Genomic DNA, 22,290 nt, shown 5'->3' on the forward strand with positions numbered 1-22,290 from the left:
GAAATATGTTCAGTTCTTGTGGTGTTATTCTTAGTTAGGGTTTAGTTGAAATTTAGTCTAGTTGTGTTCTCTCCTTGTCTGTGTAGTTTTTCCGGTGTCCCTCTCCCTCTCTCGCTCCCTCTCTCTTTGTCAAGCTTGTGTGTCCCAGTTCATGTCTCTCCATGTTTCCTGTTTTATTTTGTAAGTCTTGAGTTTCCATGTTCAGTGTGTTTGGTTTTGCTTCCCCTGTGGCGTCTTGTTCATTTGTGTCAGCTGTGTCTCCCCAGGTGTTTCAACTTCCCTCATTACCCTTCTGTGTATTTAAGTCTTCCTTTGTTCAGCGTCAGGGTGTCTGTCACGTCAGGTTTCAAGTGTTTCATGATTCTGTTAAGGACATGTTCATGTTTTGTCTCATAGCTTCTGCTCAGACTCATGTCTCTCTTGGTCATAGTTATTATCATCTAGTTTTTTCCAGTTTAGGTTTTAGTTTTCTCCACTGTTCGTTTTGCCTTGTTTTTGGATTCATGTTATCAGCTGTAATAAAAGCTCGTCTTTTCTTTAAACAGCAAGTTCATGTCTCCCGTCTCTGCTTTTGGGTGCCCTTCATAAACACACCGGCCATCCCGGCCGTGACAGATCTGCTGTTAACATCTTGGTCCATGTACCACAGCACACCTACAGGGGTCTGTAGGAGTCCATGCCTCCATGGGTCAGTGCTGTTTTGGCAGAAAAATGCAATATTAGGCAGATAGTCATAATGTCACTCATTACTTTAAAGATGCTCCGTTATGACACCTCAAACTCAGCATTTTCACCATCGTCTTCTCAGTGATCTAAAGTCGGACATGAAAACCGATGGATCTAACTCAGACGTCAACCCTAAAATCAGAGCCTGTTTTGTCTTTTTTGACTCCAGTATTAACCATCATTTACAAAAGGAACATCATGTTATATTAAAATAAAATTGAATGAACAATAATAATAATAATAATAATAATGATAATAGTAATGAATAAATAATAACTTACAATTCAGACCAAATGATCTACTAAGATAATAATTATCATAGACTTCTATACATCTCTACAACAATCCCCTGCCATTACAAAGAAGATAGGAAGAAAGAAGCTCACTTTCCTGAGCCAGAAGGTGCAGCCATCTTTTATATAAAGTCTGCGTATGTAATGAGTACACAGAGCTAACATGGTGACAGAAATAAAAATAAAACTAGTCATTTTGCAGCTCGCCACTCGAAAAATCTCCAACATTCAGAAACCATCTGTCCAAAAGTGTTTCTCTTTTTCTTTTTTTAAGTCCTAAACTCTCTGCTGCCAAAGAGCCCAGCCTTATGTAACATGTGACATTTACAACGAGGTCCGTTCCCTGTCTACCTATCTGCCACTCTCTCCTGTGTTTTCCTCCCAAACCCCACTCTGCCCCCATCGTCCTCCCCCTCCAGCTTCTCTTCTCTATCCAGTCTGAAGCACTGACATTTAATTAGTCAGTGAGTGGAGGGTGCCTCGCCACATCAGCCCTGTAGTGTTGCTGACCTTTTCTGACTGGGTCACTCATCTGCCATTAGAGTACCACCCCAACCACCGCAATCTGCACACACACAGACACACACACACACCCTCATTACTCTCCCAGATCTAACAAAGAGTACTTGAGATGAGCCAGCTGGTGATCTGGCAATTGACAGTAAGGTGGAGTGTTCTTTTCCAAAAATTGGATGACGTCAACGGATATGTTTCATGATTTGAGATGCGGACAGTTGCTGTGTGTGTGGGTGTGTGCTCGTGTCCTCTGATCTTCACATCTGTATATCGATGCAGGTTTGATCATATGTTGTTGTGGGCCTTTCTTGCAGACGATTGCATCACTCTAATCAGCCATCACAAGAGAAGACTAACGACAGTTATCCTTTCATCTTCGGTCAGCGCAAAATGCCCTTTTGCAACACACGTGCGTGCAGAAGGCTACACGCACGCACACACCTGTGCACCCGGTCAAAGCCAATCAGCAGTTTCCTGTTCTGTCTCCCCCCACATCTCCTCTCCACTCCTGAGTGCTGTGACATATCAGCCAGCAACATCGGCTGCCAGACACCTCCTATCAGAATCGCTTTGGAGGCCTTTTAATCCGCCCTCTAAAGAAGTCTTTCCTGTCAATGAAGGGAAACGTGACCCCAATACCAAAGACGGAGGAGGGAGGGGAGGCCGTGATGGAGAGATCCGGCGTGAGGGTCTGGCAGAGACCCAGAGCTACCCAACTGGCCCCGTTTGGAAGTGTTGGGTTGCAGCCCAGACAGATTTTTTTTTTTTTAATGGCTGGAGATGCTGGAAAGCATCCTCTACACACACATAGAAAAGAAGCAAAATACACCTTATTGTCAAGGGTGAGAGGATTGTGGTTCACTGGACAGAGGAGTGAAAGTTACAGAAGAACACATGCAAAAAATCTTCCGAATACAGTGTCAAGAACTGCAAAATTTATCTTAAAAAAAACGCATTTAAGACTAAGTTTTAGGAAAGATTTTGCTTATTTCACTGCAGATCGCAAAGGTATAACACTATATATTAGAATTTCATATATTCACTAGGATTTAACAAACAAAGGCTTCAAAAAATCAACATATAACTAACACTTCTAAATCATGTAATTATTGTAGAAGAAGAAGCATTATGGAACAGCTAAAAATGAATTTTTGATAGCATGTATAGAGGTATAGTTATGTCAAAACAAAGAATGCACAAAAACATAGCAAAGATTTAAAAATACACAAAAAGCACAGACAGTGGCTGCAGTGGATACTTTTTTAATACATAGTTTCACTTCACTTGTTTGTGTCTAATAACTTCTGTCTTCTCTGTGGCTGATGGACAAACACCAGCACAAGCAAAAGTAGCCCACAGACCACTCATACCACAGGTTTTTGACACTGCCCACATCTGACAACGGATGACAACCATGCAACCAGTGGAGGGTTCATCTGTGCTCTGAGGGTGAGAAAGATTCAGGTACCGTGTGTTTTAATTGCATTTAAAATGTATTATATATTTTTTGTCTGTTTTTGTCTATTTCTGTTGTTTAATTAAACTTCAATGGCATTTGGTGACTTTTGCAACATTTCTCTATTTGCTGGTATTTTATTAAGTTGCAGTGTGTTTGACCTCTTATGGCCACCGTACATCCCTTAGTTTCTTGTCAGATGCACCCATTGCTTAACATTCAGTAGTGATGAGGACACAAAGTGCTTAATTGGAGGCTTGAAAACAGCAGTTCATAAAAACTGGGTCCATTCACAGTTTCTATGTCCATCTTTTATATACAGACTTTGGTCCACAAAAAAGTGAAAGGTGGGCTTTTGTTTTTTCAAGGTGAAAATTAAAAACCAGCCAAAAAGGTTTATCTGAGTATTTCAGAAACTGCAGATCTACTGGGATTTTCACCATCTCAAGGGTTTCCATATTATGGTGTGAAAAAGAGAAAATAGTCAGTGAGTGATAGTTCTCTTTGAGAAACGATGTCAGAGGTCAGAAAAGAATGGCCAAGCTGGTTCGAGCTGATAGGAGGGAAACAGTAACTCACATAACCACTCATTACAACCAAAGGTATGCACTGGGTGTCACTCAAATGGGGTCCAGCCCAGAGCTAGTAAGATGTACCTGCTGAAGTGGTTGGTGAGCAAATCCATTTTTTCCAAATACAAATTTAGATGCTAATTTTCTAGGAGTCAGTCAACATTTTGCTGTCAAATAAAAGCAGAGTTAAATTGAACAAATAAGGAAAAGGGGACTTTTTCTGATTGGACTGATTACCCGTTTTCAGTCATGAAAAACAATATCACCAGTTTTCCTGTTAGAGTTGTTTGTGGAAACATTGCTAGACATATGACCCTTTGTGACTTGACAGCCCTGAAGCGAATGAGGTGCTAAGAACTATCATTAAGGCCCCATCATGTCATCATGTCGCTGGCATGGTGTTTGTCCATGTGTCATCTCTGTGGCCTGTGGAGCTCCAGCCAGAGCATGACATCTCCTCCTCTGATTCCAGAGTCACTCCATTGCCTAATAACTGGGATCATGGATGGCCCACAGATTTTGTTGTTCTTTTTTTCCACTCAGTGGTTTCAGCCGCTGTCCTAGACAGAGAAGGAGAATTAATCAGAGAAATAACCTGGTGCGGTCTATGGAATGAAAAGCTGCGAGCTTGTAGACCTTAAAGGCATGTGTTTGCCCACTACTCTTCATGGTTTCCACACTCTGTAATCATAGCCTTAAAAATCGTTTTTCAAGCCTCGATTTGGAGACAAGAAACCTCGACAGCTTGGCCACGCTGCCAAATAATGAATGTAAACTACTACAGCAAAAAGAATGTCACCGATCCCTTAGATATCAGATGGTCTGGAATACCTGCAGAGTCCAGATCAGATAAATGCAACCAGGCCAAAGCAGCCCTGGACTGCACCACACTCTCTTTCACAACAGATGATACCATTAGGTCAGAGCAGATTGTCTTTCCATCACTCCTCCACTCCTCTCGGTTCAGTCAGTTTTACACCAGGCTGTTAGACATTCGTGCTGGGTCCCTCAGTGCCTCACTTAGCACCTTAGTTCAGGAGAGAGCTTGGCCAGTGAGCAATCTGTCACCACTGTAAATACTCGGTCATCTTGGAAGGATCACCGCTAACTGAGAGAAGAGAGCTACAACATTTATGTCAGTTAAAAAAAGGAAAAATATGACCCACATAAAGAAAAAACAGAGAACAAGATGTGCACACCCAGAACTCATAAATGACTAACAAATTAATGAACCCATAATAATTTTCAAGTCAAGAGCAGAGAAGGCACTGATCCATATAGAAAGCATGGAAATAAAATAATAATAACAATAATAATTTTAAACCGTGCAGTCTTGACCTTCAGGTGGAAAATTGAAGCCAATACTGAAATGCCGAAAACCTGGGGGGGCTGAGGGAAATAACAGATTTCAAAAAAACATTTCCTGGTTTGATGAGTCCTGATTTCCACCAGTAGGATAAGAATTTGACTAAACAGCATGAAAGCATGGATCCATCCTTCTATCAACAGTTCAGGCTGCTGTTGGTGGAGTAATTGGTGTGGGAGTTATTATCTTGGCACACTTTGAGCCCATTAGCACCAGCTGAACATCATTGAAATGCTAAAGCTTACACAAGTATTGTTGCTGACCATGTCCATCCCTTTATGACCACAATGTTCCCATTAAGGCTGAGCAATTAATCAAAAATGAATCAAAACCGACATTCAGACTCTCTAATTGACGTAATCATGCCCATTTTGGTTATTTTGGTGTTAGTACCCTACCCCTCCCCAGTGTGCACTGTCCTCTTTAAAAGAAACTAGCCAGTTTGTGGTCACATGACTCTGCCCTTTTCAGTTTGTGACATGCAAGCTTCATGGAGGAAAGCTCAAACACCAAAGCCGGCCACAGAACTCAAACAGTTTGTGACGAATATAAAATGACGTGTTTGTTGTTTCGACATATTTTGGGGTTCAGTAAAGCCCATATAAAAAAGGGGGGAAAGCAGAAAATTGCAGGAAAAATAGTTCAGCTATTATCAGAGTATAACATCAAGTCAATTAAACTTATGCACGAGATAAACAGAAAGTTATTGGAAGCGTCTTTGGGTTTGAACGTGTCATGTTTTGTTGTTTCCACCATTCCACATTAAGGTGAGTGGATCTCTTGTAATTAATATAACATGACAAAATTTAAGAGCTCGACACGTGGTAACAACTGTACTATTTTCATGTCAAGCGCAAAATATATATCATGTGAGTAAATTGTGGGGAAATCTAATCCTTTTCGCCTCGTGTAATAACACCGGAGAACACCCTTAAGCTGGAAAATGTTTCCAAACCACATAATTTTACTTCTCAATTCAAAGAATCCCTGTGCGCCCCAGGGATGATCTTCCATTACAGCCCCTGACCTGTAATCTCCAAGAGGTGAGAGGAAAGGGAATTTCCCCTGGGATCAACAAAGTATTGCTTAATCATTATTAATCTGGGCCAAAAAAAAGAGAAATATATTAAACAATTTGGTTGATGGAATTTTAGATCAAAAGAGATTTAGCAAATCTCCCTGTTTACCTTTAGCCATAGATAAAGTGCTTACATTGCCAAAGGCACCACACTAAGACGTTAAGGTTTTAAAACTCTTCTACTGAGCCCTGGGAAAGAATGATAAATGAAGGAATTTATTATAATCTGCTGCTGGTTATTTCATTCATAAGCGTTGTATAGCTCTCTCTCTGCTGGCTAGTTTGACACAGTTTTTGCTTCAGACAGAAGGGACCAATGAGTGGAAGTACAGATACTAAGCATACATTTAGAATGTTTACTCCAGTTCCATGAAATGTAGATCCTTCTTTGAGAATCTTTATTTAAATGTAATATTCTTTTTTTTTTTGCATTCAGAGTGAGATAACATTCCCTCATGTTGTACACATGAAGGGCAGAAACCAAAGCTCAAGTCTCTCATAACTTAAGAAGCAGCCAAGTGACATTGTGCTTTAATCGGACCGCACAAGTTCAGACCTAATGTGACAGCAAACAACAGCCTCACTCGAGAGTCTTTGACAAGACACAAACTGCTTATGAGCTCTATGGCTTCTTAAAGACTCTGGTTAGTAGTAGCATAAATTGTCTACCCAAAGTACAAAGCCATAAAATAGCTAAATCGGTAAATCTAGTGACAAAGTACCTCTGAGAAGCCGAAGTGCTTAAATCAACCCGCTTTTGCTGGTAGTTATTACACTGCATTGATTGTCCACAGTATTTCTGCAGCTCTGTGCTTTTTGGACAGAATCTTTGGCGCAGCTCTTCAGTGCATTAATTTCTGCTTGTTTAGCTCATGTCTGCATACCTTTGCTTTTGCTTTTGTTGCATTTGCAATGGAGCTACTGTGACAAAAGACAATTAATCACCCATTCTGCTATTGCAATTTGGATCTTACAGCACAAACCCACTCTGTATGCTGCTACTACAAAACTTTTCCTGAGATAGAAACTGTATCGCCCAAAGTGGGAAGAACTGGTATTTTAGTCTATTTTAAGAGAATAATTCTATATTTAGATTCATCTCCAGGCATAAAAATGATGCAGTTGTTCCAAGCCAGTGTTGGCAGCCCTACAGGGTGGGCCATTTATATGGATACACCGTAATAAAATGGGAATGGTTGGTGATATTAAAGTCCTGTTTGTGGCACATTAGTATCGGAGGTGGCAAACTCCTCAAGATGGGTGGTGACCATGGTGGCTATTTAGAAGTCGGCCATCTTGGATACAACTTTTGTTTTTTCAATAGGAAGAGGGCCATGTGACACATCAAACTTATTGGTAATGTCCCAAGAAAAACAATGGTGTGCTTGGTTTCTACGTAACTTTATTCTTTCATTAGTTATTTACAAGTTTCTCTTTGTTCACAGCCACTGACATGTCGAAGAGGTTAACACGTGAGGAGCGGATCGAAATTGTGTTGATATCTGGTGAACGCAGTAACCGGGTCATTGCAGCAGATTTCAATGCAAGACACCCTACGAGACCACCCATCTCCCATGCTACAGTTAGCAAACTGCTTGCTAAGTTTCGTGAAACTGGTTCAGTGTTGGATTTGCCAAAATGTGAATGCAAGAAAACTGTCACTAATGAAGAAACATCAGTGGCTGTCCTAGCTTCATTCAGCAAGAGCCCACAGCGTAGCACTCGCCGCATGTCACTGGAGAGTGGCATTAGTCGAACATCCCTTCGGCGGATATTAGCTGCTCACAAATGGCACCCTTACAAACTCCAGCTACTGCAGCATCTCAACGAGGATGACCCAGATCGGTGCACAGAATTTGCAGAATGGGCAAAACAAAAATTGGAACAGCACCCTCAGTTCACGCAGAAGATTTTGTTCAGTGATGAGGCAAACTTTTATGTGAATGGTGAAGTTAACAAACAAAACCACCACTATTGGTGTGACACTAACCCACATTGGATGGATCCCTCCAAGACTGTTGGCACAACAAAAGCGATGGTTTGGTGTGGTATATGGGGTACAACGATAATGGGTCCATTCTTCATCAATGGAAACCTCAAGGCCACTGGATATTTGAAATTGCTACATGATGATGTGTTTCCCTCTTTATGCACTAAAGCTGGCACGTTCCCTGAGTTTTTCCAGCAAGATGGTGCACCACCACATTATGGGTGCCAGGTCCGAGCATTCCTAAATGAACAGTTTCCTGGAAAGTGGATTGGTCGTCGTGGGCCAGTTGAATGGCCCCCAAGGTCTCCCGATCTGACCCCCTTAGACTTTTTATCTTTGGGGTCATCTGAAGGCAATTGTCTATGGTGTGAAGATACGAGATGTGCAGCACCTGAAACTACGGATACTGGATGCCTGTGCTGGCATTTCTCCTGCGGTGTTGCTATCAGTGTGTGAAGAGTGGGAGAAAGGGTTGCATTGACAATCCAACACAGTAGGCAGCACATTGAACACATTTTATAAGTGGTCAGGAACTTATAAATAACTAATGAAAGAATAAAGTTACGTTGAAACCAAGCACACCATTGTTTTTCTTGTGACATTACCAATAAGTTTGATGTGTCACATGGCCCTCTTCCTATTGAAAAAACAAAAGTTGTATCCAAGATGGCCGACTTCTAAATAGCCACCATGGTCACCACCCATCTTGAGGAGTTGGCCCCCTCACATATACTAATGTGCCACAAACAGTATCACCAAACATTCCCATTTTATTACGGTGTATCCATATAAATGGCCCACCCTCTACATAAATTTCCAACTTATTTGTTTGAACCCAGTAAACAAATGTAGGATTGATCGCTAAAAGAAAAGAAAATTTAAGATGGAAAAAGAACACAGGATAAAGACGTGTTTGTTGAACCTGATTGGATGAATCTGACTTTTTCCTGAAAAAGGTTGCAACATAATGTCTTCTAATTCATTAGAAGACATTATTCATTCAATCCTAAAAAAATAGTAATATTGCGGCAGCTGGAGCGCCAAAATAATAACAGAAAATAACAGAAAATAACTTTCTCATAAAACTACGGTTATTTTCAGTAATGACAATACAGTTTGTTGCCCTAATTGTACATGGGATTTTGCCTTTTTCAAGTGCTTTTAAACATTAAATTAGGAACATTTTAATGTGATTAAACAATTAAATTACCTATAAACAAGGTCAATGAATGCGGCAATATGAATAATAACACTTAAATGTACAGAAATATACAGTTAACAGTTGGTTTAAATAACAATAATGGATTGCATTTATATAGCACTTTTCGCGACCCTCAAAGCACTTTACAATTCCACTATTCATTCACTCTCACATTCACACACTGGTGGAGGCAAGCTACAGTTGTAGCCACAGCTGCCCTCGGGCAGACTGACAGAAGCGAGGCTGCCATATCGCACCATCGGCCCCTCTGGACAACACCAGTACGTGGTAGGTGAAGTGTCTTGCCCAAGGACACAATGACCGAGACTGTCCGAGCCGGGGCTCGAACCGGTAACCTTCTGATTACAAGACGAACTGCCAACTCTTGAGCCACGATCGCCCTAAGTATTTAATGTAAAAAAAACGTTTATAAGAATCATTTCATATATTTTTCCATAGTATTACATTTGAATTTAACAGTTCAATCTTTCAAATAACGGACAAATATTTATGAAATTATGATACATTTGTGAATGTATTTCAACAATCTAAATATGCATATGTACAGACAAATATATTTAAAAAACAAGAAAATTATGTTTTATTACATTTACAGTGATTTTTTGTTATTCTACATTTGAAATGTGAAATCACAGTCTATTTATGTAAATTTAATGATATTCTAGAAAAACAGTACAAAACTCTAAAATACACAGTACAATACTTTTATATTACAATTTTTTTTTTTACAGTGCAGGCTTCTTGAAAGACAAAGCTCTTCTTCGGATGTTTCTGCTTTTTGTTCTGTTCTTGTCAAGATGATCCAACACTGCTTCAATAGTCTTGAGTTCCAGCTCTGGGGAGGCCAATCCATGCAACACGTTCTCATCCCAACACGTAACATACCGACAACTGTGACAAATCATCGGTATGCTACGCATTCGGAGGCATGAGAGTGGGTTGGAATGAATCTATAAATGTCTTTTCATGTGTGACATGAATCACTTTGGAAAGTACTACGTCATAGGGTTAAGGTTATGGTTAAGGTTAGGGTTAGGGCTGGAATGGACAGCTGGAGCCTCTGCTCTAAGAGTGTCCTACTGCTGCGAGTGGCTTTCTATTGGACTCAACTGATCAGAGTGTCTTATTAGGATGTGGAAGAGTACCTTGTGCATTACTATGCAACGCCTAGGGGCGTAACAAATCGTCTGTATGTTACGTATTGGGAATAATAATGCTCTGGTCCATGACTGATAGTGTTCCATACTGTGTTTTCCGATTCAGGTTTGCTTTCACTGCATTGGCAGTGTGTTTAGGATCATTGTCATGGTGAAAAATGAAGTTGTTGCTCATCAGATGCTTTTGAGATGACACTCAATAGTGGATCAAAATCTGATGGTACTTTTCTGCATTCATACGTGCCTAAAGATGCACTTTAAAGCTTCCCAAGTTGTCTGTTATCTGTAGATAAAACACTGGTTCATCCTTTGAGTTAGGTGTCTTTTTTATGCTTGAATCATCCATAGATCAGGCTTAACAAACAAAACATTCCATTGAAAATTCTTATGTACAAGGAATGAGGAGAATTTCAGTGGAAAACCCCCCAAAAAGCCAAAAAAATGTCCAAAAAAGCCTTGAAAAATCTTTAGAAGGCCTGGAAAACTATTGCTCAAAATAGCTTTAAAATTTTAAAAAAGTCTGGGTCCTTAGGAATAAGTGGCGGTTCAATACTTTTACTTTATTACTTACTGTAATTTAATGCAAACCATTTGCTTTTTGCTATTTAACATTGTACTTTTCCCAATAATACCAGGACATTCTGGACATATTTGATTAATTTAATCAAATGTGTATTTTGTTACAGCTGCATTGTTGTTTCATTAATAAATAGGCCTTGAAGAGACATAGATCCTAGTTTTGTAATATCGTCCAGCTATTATGTAAAAATATTAATAATCTAAAGTGTTATCTTCTCAGGGGCATTACTGGAATATTTTGGACTATGCCATCTGTCTCGTCAGCTGACATGACCGCTGCTAAGTAAACACTATGAGAGACTTTAGGGGCATTTACTCCCTCCTCTGATATGACAGCAGCTACAGAGGTCACGACTAAGCCACAGTCTTTCTGTTGTTCATTTCTCTGTTATGTGCCAGTTTGTCGCTCTCATACTTTGCAGTTACTGTTAGCTAACTTCTCTTTTGGCAGTTTGTATTCGTTTGCATTCATTCAATAATGAGTAGCACTGGTTGCCTTTTAGGAACACCAAAATCCACTGTTGGCATTGTCTGTTGGACACGTAGCATAGCCAACTTCTCCCTCAGTATCAGCACTGGCCTGCATAGCTTTATAGCCACTCTGCTTTCAACTAGGCCTACACATACCAATACATTTTTTCCTCCATTTCTCAGTTATTTTGTTGCATTGGTAATAAATTAAACTAATTTTAGTAAACTAAAATTTAAAGTAAACTTTTTTTAGTTATATAATTTTAATAATAGCATTTTGGAGATCAGTATCTTGCCCGAGGACACTTAGGACACTTGCACACATAAAACCACCATCCTTCCGATTAGTAGATGACCTGCTGTAACTCCTGAGCTATAGCCACCCTGTGCCATCTTCATCATAAGGCTCAAATGTGCTTTCTATACAGATTTGTTTTTTTCCTGCTCAAAAATGCCTGAAAATGGCTCTAGCAAGTGACACTGTGGGTAGCTGGCAAATTTGTGAATTCATTAAAGTTTTCCTGTTTGTAGAAACGCTAAGACAAAGTTAGTTAAAAGATTACCTTAATGATGAGAGAAAATAATTCTCCTATCCCAATTTTTGCTGTCACACATGCAAAACCAGTGCAGAATTATAAGATTTTTAATCTATCCTAGACTTGTTAACACTCCAGCAGTTTTTCTAACAACAAACCCTGGATCACCAGTTACCTGAAAGCGGTACTGAATGAAAAGAAGAAGATACAGCATGAACTGAATGCAGGATTGAGATGGTGTAAAGATGCATACAGGAAGAAGCTGGAGGCCAAATTCCAAGAATTTGAAGGATGTTATAGGAGTGTACTTAATGCTCTTTTGCCTGTATGTCATGGTGCTTCTGGTGAAAATAAGGTGTGTTTATATATCAATTTAAAGAGCTTTAGTTTTTTAGCACTGATCTGTTACACATAAAGTGATTCTCCAAAGGAGGATATCCTCCAAAATACAATATTGACAGTGCATTGGTTCATTCATTCTGTTCTCTACCTTTGTGTGATTGTGATGAAGTTGTGGTAAAGTGAGTGGGAACAGATGGAGAGCTCTGCCCTACGAGCACAGCCGAGGGTCCCTCAGTGGTCCAGACTTGACCCACGACTCCACTCACCTGGCACTGGATCCCGGCACGGATAACAGACTGTTCCAGGGGATACAGCATGGAGGAGAATGTTGTTTGTGTTTATATGTTACTAACTGGATTTCCTTTGGTATTACAAGAGCCAAAGAAGACAAATGGCCTTTACTCGTGTCTTGGTTTTAGACTCACAGCAACTATGAAGACAGTCCCTGAACAGTGAGTGAGTATAGCACTCAGAGAACTTCTAGCACATTTTGCTTCCACTTTGTTTTTAAGTATTTCAAGGGTAACATACTCAGGTTTGCAGACTCTGAGCTCCATCTATGTTGTCAGGAAATCTTTTTTTAAATGTTTTGTCTGTTTAGCTAAGTCAAAATATTTTTAGAACTTTGTGGAATTTGCAGGTTCTCCTGCAAGTGTCTTCAGTCCAGCTGAGTCAGGTTGGTTGGCATCTGGGGTCTAGCCTAAGACCTGTACTGGATACAGACACCCGGGGAGTCAAACCTATGACTCCTGTTCTAAATGCATTACCACTATGCTATCCAGCTGCATCCAGCTTGGAGCCCTCTGTGCAGTGACTCCCAAGCTTGGCGAGTGGCTCCAGCAGATCCCAGGAACAACACCTGAGATCTCTGTCCAGAAGAGGGCAGTGCTAGGAACAGCTAAGGTACCGCGCAGGACCCTTCAGCTCCCCAGCCACTGGTGGAGGACCCGAGCTTGAAGGAGAGACCGCCCGCAGGGTGAGAGGGGAATATATATGTGTATATAGCTAACTGGGAGGAGAAACGCTGCATTTTTCTTTTGAAAATATCATGTTTATTTCATCAACCACATATTATAAATGCTAAAGGAAATGAAGAGCTCATGAAAAATAACTCAAGGAAGCGTATCATCATCCTCGTTTTTGTGATTCTGCAACAGTCTTCGGTCTAATATAAAACCCAACTCAGCTCGGCAATGCAGTACCTCTCAGGCAAGCTAAAATGGGCGAGGTTATGACACTGAGTCGTGTGTGGTGGAGCCGCTTTGTCGGCTGCCGCTCCCTAGCCTAGGAGAGATAAACAAAGCCCCGATGTGAAAGTTGAGGATTTCTTCAGCTTGCATCCCATTACTAAATCCCTCACCTCTCTGCAACTCCTCCAGTTACAGAACCCGGCGAGAGCAAACAGAAGAGCTTCATTAGGCTTTTCCAGATGTAAAAAGTTAACTAACCTCATGCGGGTACACACCAGCATTTGCCTTTTTTTTCCCTCTCCCTTCCTGCTGCTCTCTCCCCTTCGCCCCCTAAGGAGTTCTCGCCGGTGACTCGCTGTTCCACAGGATGCTTCCAAAATGGCGGCTCGGGGAGCGCTGCAATTCCCCAGGCTGCCCAGATGAGATGCAAGGTTCTCTCTTGTGGGCACAAAAAGAAGAAGAAGAAGAGATACAGAGGAAGATGTATGTGTGTGTGTGTGTTTTCCCCCCCTTTTATTTCCTTAGCTTTCTCTGATCTGATCTGATGTGAAATCACAAATTGGCCCCTAGCCGCTGCCCCCTGTGTACATAACAGAACTCATTAAAGCGAGGAGGGTTATTAAAAAGTGATGGAGCGAGGGAGGACTCTGACAAGAAAAACTGATTCAGTTTAATAAAAGAAGCGGAAAGAGAAGAAGAAGGTGAAGCTCCACAAAGAAAAAGGAGGCTAAGCAACGAGGGAGCCGCGACGACAGGTTTACTGTTCACTTTCACACAAGACTTATGTAAATACGCCAGATTCTGCCGAGGCTTCGGACATTCTTTATTTTCCGACAGATGATAACATGGAATGGGACATCATTCCCACCGGTTCAGTTTGTGTGCTCTACATATGGACAGACAGTACAGCGTGAAGGCAGCTACTCGGCCGGCAGCAGAGCAAACTGTATGTTGTTTCTTAAATCCCGGCAATCGGCAAAGGCCCTTGTGGTCTAAGCTAAAAATACAGCGTGTATTACTGTTCACTTAAGATAAAAGCATCTGTTAAATGACCGTATCATAATGCCTCCACTCCTCTGGGCAGTATTTTTGTGTGTAACAGCAACAGGAGACCTCTGGCATTCTGCTTCATGGACGTTCATTTATAATTCATCGGTTTTGACTGGGAACACACGTGTAATGGGAGCAAAGTATATCTTGGAGGATTACGGGGCGAGGACCAGAGGGGAAGATGAGCGGATAGCGAAAACATAACAAAGAAAGAAAGACTGAAAGAGGTCTGGTGGGGGGAGTTCCAGACTGTTTGCTCTCCAGAGGCTAATGTAGATCCACAAAGAGCGAGGCTGAGAAGGGAACCAAACTTACTTCTTTTCACTTTTTTTCCACCTGGAATGAGTGGCAGGGGTAGAGCTATATCGTCAAAAGCAAGAAACTAAATGTAAATGCTTGGTCATACATGTCTCTGCGCATCACCGTGCTCAGGGGGAGGGCCTTCTGCCCCCTTTGTGGACGAAACAAATGGGAAAAAAAGTGAGAAAGCGTGAGGGAGATAGGAAGGGTGAGTCACTGATTTCTGTTGGCTTTGCTGCTCTCCAGCGAGTTGCCGTGCCAAGCAACCAGCAATAACTGGAGTGACTATAACCTGTGGCCCGCAGCATCCCACCTGTATGCCTCCGCAGAAACTAAACCACCTGCCCCATCCAGCACCCTCCTGAGGTCTCATTTATAAACATAACATCCGCTCAGAAAGAGTGGGAAGTTGTGTGCAGCGTTGCCCAGACAAATGTCAAGCTTTAGAAAAAGTAAGCAGACAATCTATAGCGTTGCTTTATGCAAACTGGTGCACTGAGCTCAAGGCTAGATTTGACTGCTATGGTAAAACCTACAATAATCCATCATTCTTCCTCTGCTCTGTCCAATTTGTACAGCAAAAAACAGGCCTGAATACTGTTGTGTTGTTCATTGATTATACCCATCCATTCATGTTTTTAACGCCTCATCCATCTAGGGCTGCAGGGAGGTTGAAGCCTATACCAGTTGACAATGACCACGGGTCATCAGTCCATCAGTCCAAGGCCTCCATCAATTCAATTCTATTCTATTTATAAAGTGCCAAATCACAACAACGGTCACCTTGAGCGTTATTCTCTAAGGCAGGGGTGCCCAATCCCAGTCCTTGAGGGCCGGTGTCCTGCAGGTTTTAGATCTCACCCTGGGTCAACACACCTGAATGAAATGATTAGTTCATTGCCAGGCTTCTGGAGAACTTCAAGACATGTTGATGAGGTAATTTAGCCATTTAAATCAGCTGTGTTGGATCAAGGACACATCTAAAACCTGCAGGACACCGGCCCTCGAGGCCTGGAGTACGACACCTGTGCTCTAAGGTAACGACCCTAATAGAGAGAAAACTCCAGCAATCAGACGACCCCCATGATCAAGCACTTGGTGACAGTGGGAAGGAAAAACTCCCTATCTAACAGGAAGAAACTATTAGCAGCCCTAAATAGAAACTTTGTCAAAAAGGAAAATGTTATGCATAATTGGAATGTTCAAATCCAGAACCTTCTTGCTGTGAAGCAACAGTGCAATCCACTGCATCGCCGTCCCACTGTCTTACATTTACCACTTTATTTTTGTGATTGAAAATACAGATATTCTGGTCACGTAGATGTCTTCTTATTCTACTGCTAATATTTTCCTGAGTGCAAAACATACAGTATCAGTAGAAACGTTGAATATGCTGATGTGTGAGGTGCATTCAAGTTCTGCTTTGGCAATCACCAACTTCATCTTTAAACTCAACCAGCCTTCACACTGAGGCTTACTGGTATTCTCAGGCTGCAGCCCAGTGATGAAACAGCAGTTTCCAACACTGAAGGTGGTGCTCAGGTCAAGAGCAAAAGGAGAAGCCTGCTTGTTGCTTCTCTCTACATTCAAAGGGGTTGCGGTCAGGGGTTAAAGTAGGATTCAGGAGGTGGGGGAACTCTAAGATAGGGTGCAGCAGTGCAGCTTGGGGAAAAGAACGTCTTAGACACGAGTCACACAATAATGTGTTTTGTGAGCTCCAAGAGATCTTTCTTTGTGCACAGGCTGTGATCAGCTGACCTGTGCTTCTACTCTAGTATTCACTACTATCTGTGGATTCAGACGACGGGGTTTGAGTCACAAAAACATTGGATTCAATTAGGTAACGATCCAATATCTGATTTTAAAACTCTCCCACTACATGTCAGATTAAAGTTTCCACTTTATAAAATTTCATTTGGTTAAAGTACTTTTTGTAGCAGTCATTACCTAATGTCTCTTTGCACGTTAAGAGTTGTTTTTCTTTACATTTCACATTAACTGGACACATTTTCTGACAGACTGTGCAGAAACAGTTTGTGTGTTTGATATTTATCAAGCTGTTTTGAAAGCTGCATTTCAAATTATATGTCACTTAAAAATAAAAATAAAAAAGTTACTCTGGTCATATTAAATCCTCTTCTGTAGTGCTACTGCAACTTTATTTACATCTGCACCATGAACGCCCCGAAGGGATGAGGAGAAAGGGATGTGTTTAAGGTGTAAACGTACCGCGGGACATCATTATTTTCTTATTACTGCGAAAGTGTCTCCATGCCCCCACTGGAAGCAACACCAGGCTGCGGCACATGACATGTTCACTCATTCACTGTTATGCATTAACCTGCCTATCAGATTAAAGTGCTCATTAAATGAAAATGCCAGAATGCCATTCCAGATTGTTCCACTTTCCACTTTATTCCCTGGTTATAGTGCTTGAATTCCTCCTCAGCATCAGACCTGAGGATAAAAACGACCTCTGAGGTAAAACTTACTTGATGCACTCAATCACTTGCACTTAACTTCATCCTTGTCCCGAGACATCATGATAGACGGTTATTATTTTAAGACAGTGGAAAGAATCCAATGTGGATATACAAGTGACCAGAGCGGGGCTTTAAGGAAACAAGTGGATGTGCATTTGAAGCAGTGCACAAGGAAAAACCGCAAAATCACTTCTTATGAACTGAAACACATCAGAAGCATTTTTTCCTAAAAACAGGGCAAGAACAAATGTAATATAATAATATTTCTGACAGTTTTTGAGACTTTACATCATCAGTCTGGCTTTTTTTCCCCTGAAAAAACCTAAATATATTTTACAATACATTTTTAAGTAATGAAATGCATGACAAATGTCAAAAGCAGCAATAGGTTGAATAAACCCTTCTAGTTTATAAACATAAGAATTTTCTGGCAACTCTTTCATGGTTTAGGCTTTATTGGATTAAAGTTGGGGTCAAGGTTGGGCTCATCAGCAATGATAGCTCAAATCTCAGAAAGTTAAAAAAGTGCATACTGCAGTAGTGTCGCTTTTGGTATCGATCTGATACCAATGAATACAGGGGGCAGTATTGCAAATACCAATATCGATACGGATACTTTTATCATATAAAGGCAGCTCAGTGTGGGGAGAGCAGTTTGTCATGACTTATGAGATGAATTTATCATCATTTTGCAAATTCTGAACCCCTTTAATGACATTTTAATTGCTTTCTACATAATTAGTTAAAATAACAAAACACAACTTTCACCTTTTCATGTATTTTGAAAATTCTTGGGGACCTGGAATGTAAATGTGCCTGTCTTTAAAGCACTTTGGGTCAACGTCTGCTGTTTAAATGTGCAATAGGTTATACAGTGGTCCCTTGTTTATCGTGGGAGTTACGTTCTAAAAATAACCCGCGATAAGTGAAATCCGCGAAGTAGCCAACTTTATTTTTTACAATTATTATAGATGTTTTAAGGCTGTAAACCCCTCACTACATGCTTTATACACTTTTCTCAGACAGGCATGAACATTTTCACATTTTTCTCTCTTGTTTAAACACTCTCAAAGTTCAAACTTTGTAGAATAATAAGTGCAGTATTATAGAATGAAACCAAAGGCACCCACAGGTGATGACATTTCATCGACGTTGTGTTTTTTGGGGAGAAAACTTACAAACATACAGTGCAGCACTTCAGAGTCACACTGCTAGAGATCGAAGATTTATGTAAATTTGAGAAGCTCAACGCATTCTGTGCTGTACAGGAGACACAGCACGAGATTGATTGACAATGGTCTATAGCCAATCAGGACGCAGAACACAATGCCCTGTGAAAAAAAAGAAAAGAATGCAAAACTGCACAAAAAAAATCCACAAAACAGCGAGGCCGCAAAAGGTGAACCGCAATATAACGAGGGACCACTGTAAATAAAACAAGGTGGCAGTCAAAAAGCTTCAGACATTTTCATAGTATGTTTTTTCATGTATTTAACACAATTCAGTGGGCTACATACTGAACTTAAGAGACTAGTATTGATCCTATTGCGCCAGTATGAACCCAATACCAAGACCAGCGTTGGTATCGATATATAATTGGATCGATCTGCCCACGTATAGGCTACTGCATTATTCTCATATATTATACCATAATATTAAACACATCCTACAGATTTGCCCATGTGAGCTTCATGACGTCCCACCCAAACCTATGACATGTCCGTACCAACCCTGCATCACTGCTCCTCAGCATCCGCCTCGACACATCACTCCCCAGTTTATAAAGAACATCTCCTGTAGAGCCTGATGAGCTCAGAGCCTAGATTGCAAACTCTAACTAAACTCTGCTGGTATAATGAATGTTTTCTAACTTGAGTGCTCTGATTGAAGTTCATTAGTGTGCCCCCCCCTCCCCCCTCCATTCCCTGTCATCCCTGTTTTGCTGAGCTTGGTGTCTCTTTGTTAGGAGTGACAAGCTCGCAGCCTAGAACCACATATCAACACTGAACTAATTAGGGAGCTGGCTGACTGGACTGAAATAATTAAGATTTTAACATAGATACTTCTCTTTAACCCTGTAAAGTTAGAGTTAGGGTTACTCCTCTTTAACCTTCAGCCTGAACCCTAGCCTATTAGAATATCCAGTGTTTTTTGCAAGACAGGTTCTCAGAGGCAGGTAGATGGAGCACCACTGTATTTTTTCTTTAGTTTATCTTTTGTCTAATGTGTGTAGATTGATGTGCACTGCATGCAACAGACATGAATCTCATGCTTAGCTAGCAAGACCTTTATCCAGACCTCTCCCTTTCTGCATAGTCGTGCGTAAGTCTCCACTCAGCATGCATATCTGCTGACAAGTGTAAGCACAATTTATTTTTATAGAATAAACACTCCCTACAGGGAAGCAGGAAAGCCAGAATAATGTTCAAATCATTTTATTTGTAAGCTAATGCATTCTGCACATCCCACATGAATGAACTGTAATGAGATAATTTGAGTATTATTGTGGATTACCGTGTATGCTTTCCCGTCGGGGGTGTTTTACTGGGAGTGTTACTTTGAGATTGTCCTATGTATCCTAATTAAGCCAGACAGTTTGTGCATTTAGAAGACAAAGTGTAGCATCTTGACTGCCATTCTTCCTAATTGTCGCACTTTTTTTTTTTTTGCCCATTATCTCTTTTTTTTGCATGCAAAAAAGCATGTAAGCACTTTGTTCTTTGCTAACAATGAGTGCATTTTTTTGCGATTTATCCATTTTCTCCACAATGAACTCTGTTAGTATATTTAGGACAATGAAAAATACATTTGAATTATTTATTTGTTTTTTTTTAAGGCATAAAGACCCTGCAATAATACAGACGAGCCCCATGAGCAAGCATTTGGCGACAGTGGGAAGGAAAAACTCCCTTTTAACAGGAAGAAACCTCCTACAGAAAAGGCTCAGGGAGGGGCGGGGCCATCTGCTGCGACTGGTTGTGGGTTGACCAAAGGAAGGTTGACAGTAACTAACGATTACATAGACCGTCCTGTCAAGTAACAGTGGTGAGTGCTTCTAACTGTATGATCCCTTTTTAGTACTTCTTAAAAGTGCTACTCACTCTGGGGTCCCTTAGATAGACACTGACAAGGGAGACCCCAAAGACCTGGAAGCGGAAACCAGCTCTGACCAACAACTAAACCTGATTCCAACAGCTGCTGAGCCGTAACGCCAGCAGTCGATGAGCCACGGTCAGGCAGCAGGCAAATAAATACAATTAGTGTAAATTAGCTGTGACAATTAGCAGAAGCTACCTCAGCTCACCTTTGTGTCCTCGCAGAGCCACACAAGTCCCTCGTCGATGATGCTGTACATTCATCTTCAAAGCTCCTAATGACTTTCTCTGCGAGGTACATAATACAAAGCCAAGGTCAAGCTGTGTTGGTGACAGGAGTGCGATGAATAGGAATAAACAGGGACAGGTTGGGTTACCTTGCAGCCACAGGAGACACTCGCACGCCCGCTCGTGTCTTTACAGCCACCGTGTCCATCTTTGTCTCGTCTGCTCCAGTTCCTTTGGCTTTGAAGGGCACGCCTGCTTGCGTGTGAGAGATTAGAAGTGTGTGTGTGTGTGTGTTGATGTCTTTGTCCTGGAGGCGTGAGGAGACAGAGGGCAGCGGAGTCATGCGGACTTCAACTCTGGGAGTGTGTGCGTGTGCGTGTGGAGACAGGGAGAGAATAGAGGCACTCGTCTGTATAATGGAGCGAGAGCTCAGCCAGCTTCTAGGAGCTTTCATCTGTCTGCTGCAGCACCAAGACACGCACGCACGCACTATTTCTCTTGGCCCACAGACCTAACCAGACCAGCTGTAATTTGTCATTTGGCTGCGATCTGGCCCGTCAGCGCTGGGTTACTTTCAGCTCGCGGCTCTATGGTAATCCCTCCCTTTGAAGGCCGGCCAATCCAATCCCATGGCTGACATTGCCAAAACGGACTTCACTATTGTGACCTTTATAGCGCACCAGCTAATCTTTCTTCAACAAGCACGGGGGAGAAAGTGAAAAAGGGAGGGAAGCTGGCAATGAGTTCAACAAGCTTACTTGTCCTCCTTAACGCTGCTCTCCCTCCATCCTATAGTCCTTTTTTTTTTCTCACAAGAAAAACATCCCCCCAGCATACGCTGCCTAGTCAGTTGGTGTTTTATTTTTTTTTAAATGAAGGAAAAAAGTCATGGTTGACATTTAGCGAAGCCTCATGTTTCTGCCTCTAGCCTGGCACAGAGGTGGCGTGCACTGTGTTCTCGTTCCCGCCACCATCTGGCACATTTACAAACAGACTTGTCGGTTAAAGCTTTTTCACACCTAGTTGGTTCAAAGCGCATACCTCGCCGGTTTTGCTGCTAATGTGGCATCTCGGGCCAAATGAGAAGTCAAGAATCAAACAGAGAACTTGCTGAGAGGTAGGATTTGCACTTCTTCTGCAATTCACCTGGAGCAAAACATCCCGGATGTAGACTATGATTAGAAACTTCGTTCAAAGCAAAATCCCATGAGAAGGTGATTTCTGGCACTATGTATCGAAACAGACGCATGGAGTTTGTTCAAAAAAAGGCTTGAAAACAGAGGCAAATGTTAAATAAAGCTCTTATAAATCATTTCAAGAACAAATCAATATGTCCCTCTGATCAGTACTGCTGTACAAGCTATATTTTGCTCAAGTGCCTGAAGTGACAGTGCTTGAGGGGATTACTTCCCCGTGGAATTTTTGAGCATCACACGCATTTCCTGCACTTTGGTGAATTGGTATCCACTAATTTTCTTTTCTTTTTCTTTTCTGTCCCCCATTCATAATATAAATTCCTTTATCTATGTAAAGGAAGTTGGGAGGAGTAAATGTGAGTGTGTTACATTTTGACAAATTAATTTGTAACATTTTTAAAAGTTCTGATGTGTTTCGGGAAGAATATCCTAAAGTCAGTCCTA

The 22,290-nt window shown here is 41.3% G+C and overlaps 1 long non-coding RNA gene across 1 annotated transcript; it reads right to left on the reverse strand.

The window, feature by feature from the left end:
• Positions 1-332: 332 nt before the first annotated feature.
• Positions 333-21,277, reverse strand: LOC112843425 (uncharacterized). The gene is made up of 3 exons (XR_003215747.1): positions 20,800-21,277; positions 20,632-20,710; positions 333-4,123 (listed from the first exon to the last, which is right to left on the reverse strand). It is a non-coding gene; the product is annotated as an uncharacterized LOC112843425 (long non-coding RNA).
• Positions 21,278-22,290: the final 1,013 nt, after the last annotated feature.

The sequence above is a fragment of the Oreochromis niloticus genome, linkage group LG22, assembly GCF_001858045.2.
Source record: "Oreochromis niloticus isolate F11D_XX linkage group LG22, O_niloticus_UMD_NMBU, whole genome shotgun sequence".
Taxonomy (NCBI): domain Eukaryota; kingdom Metazoa; phylum Chordata; class Actinopteri; order Cichliformes; family Cichlidae; genus Oreochromis; species Oreochromis niloticus.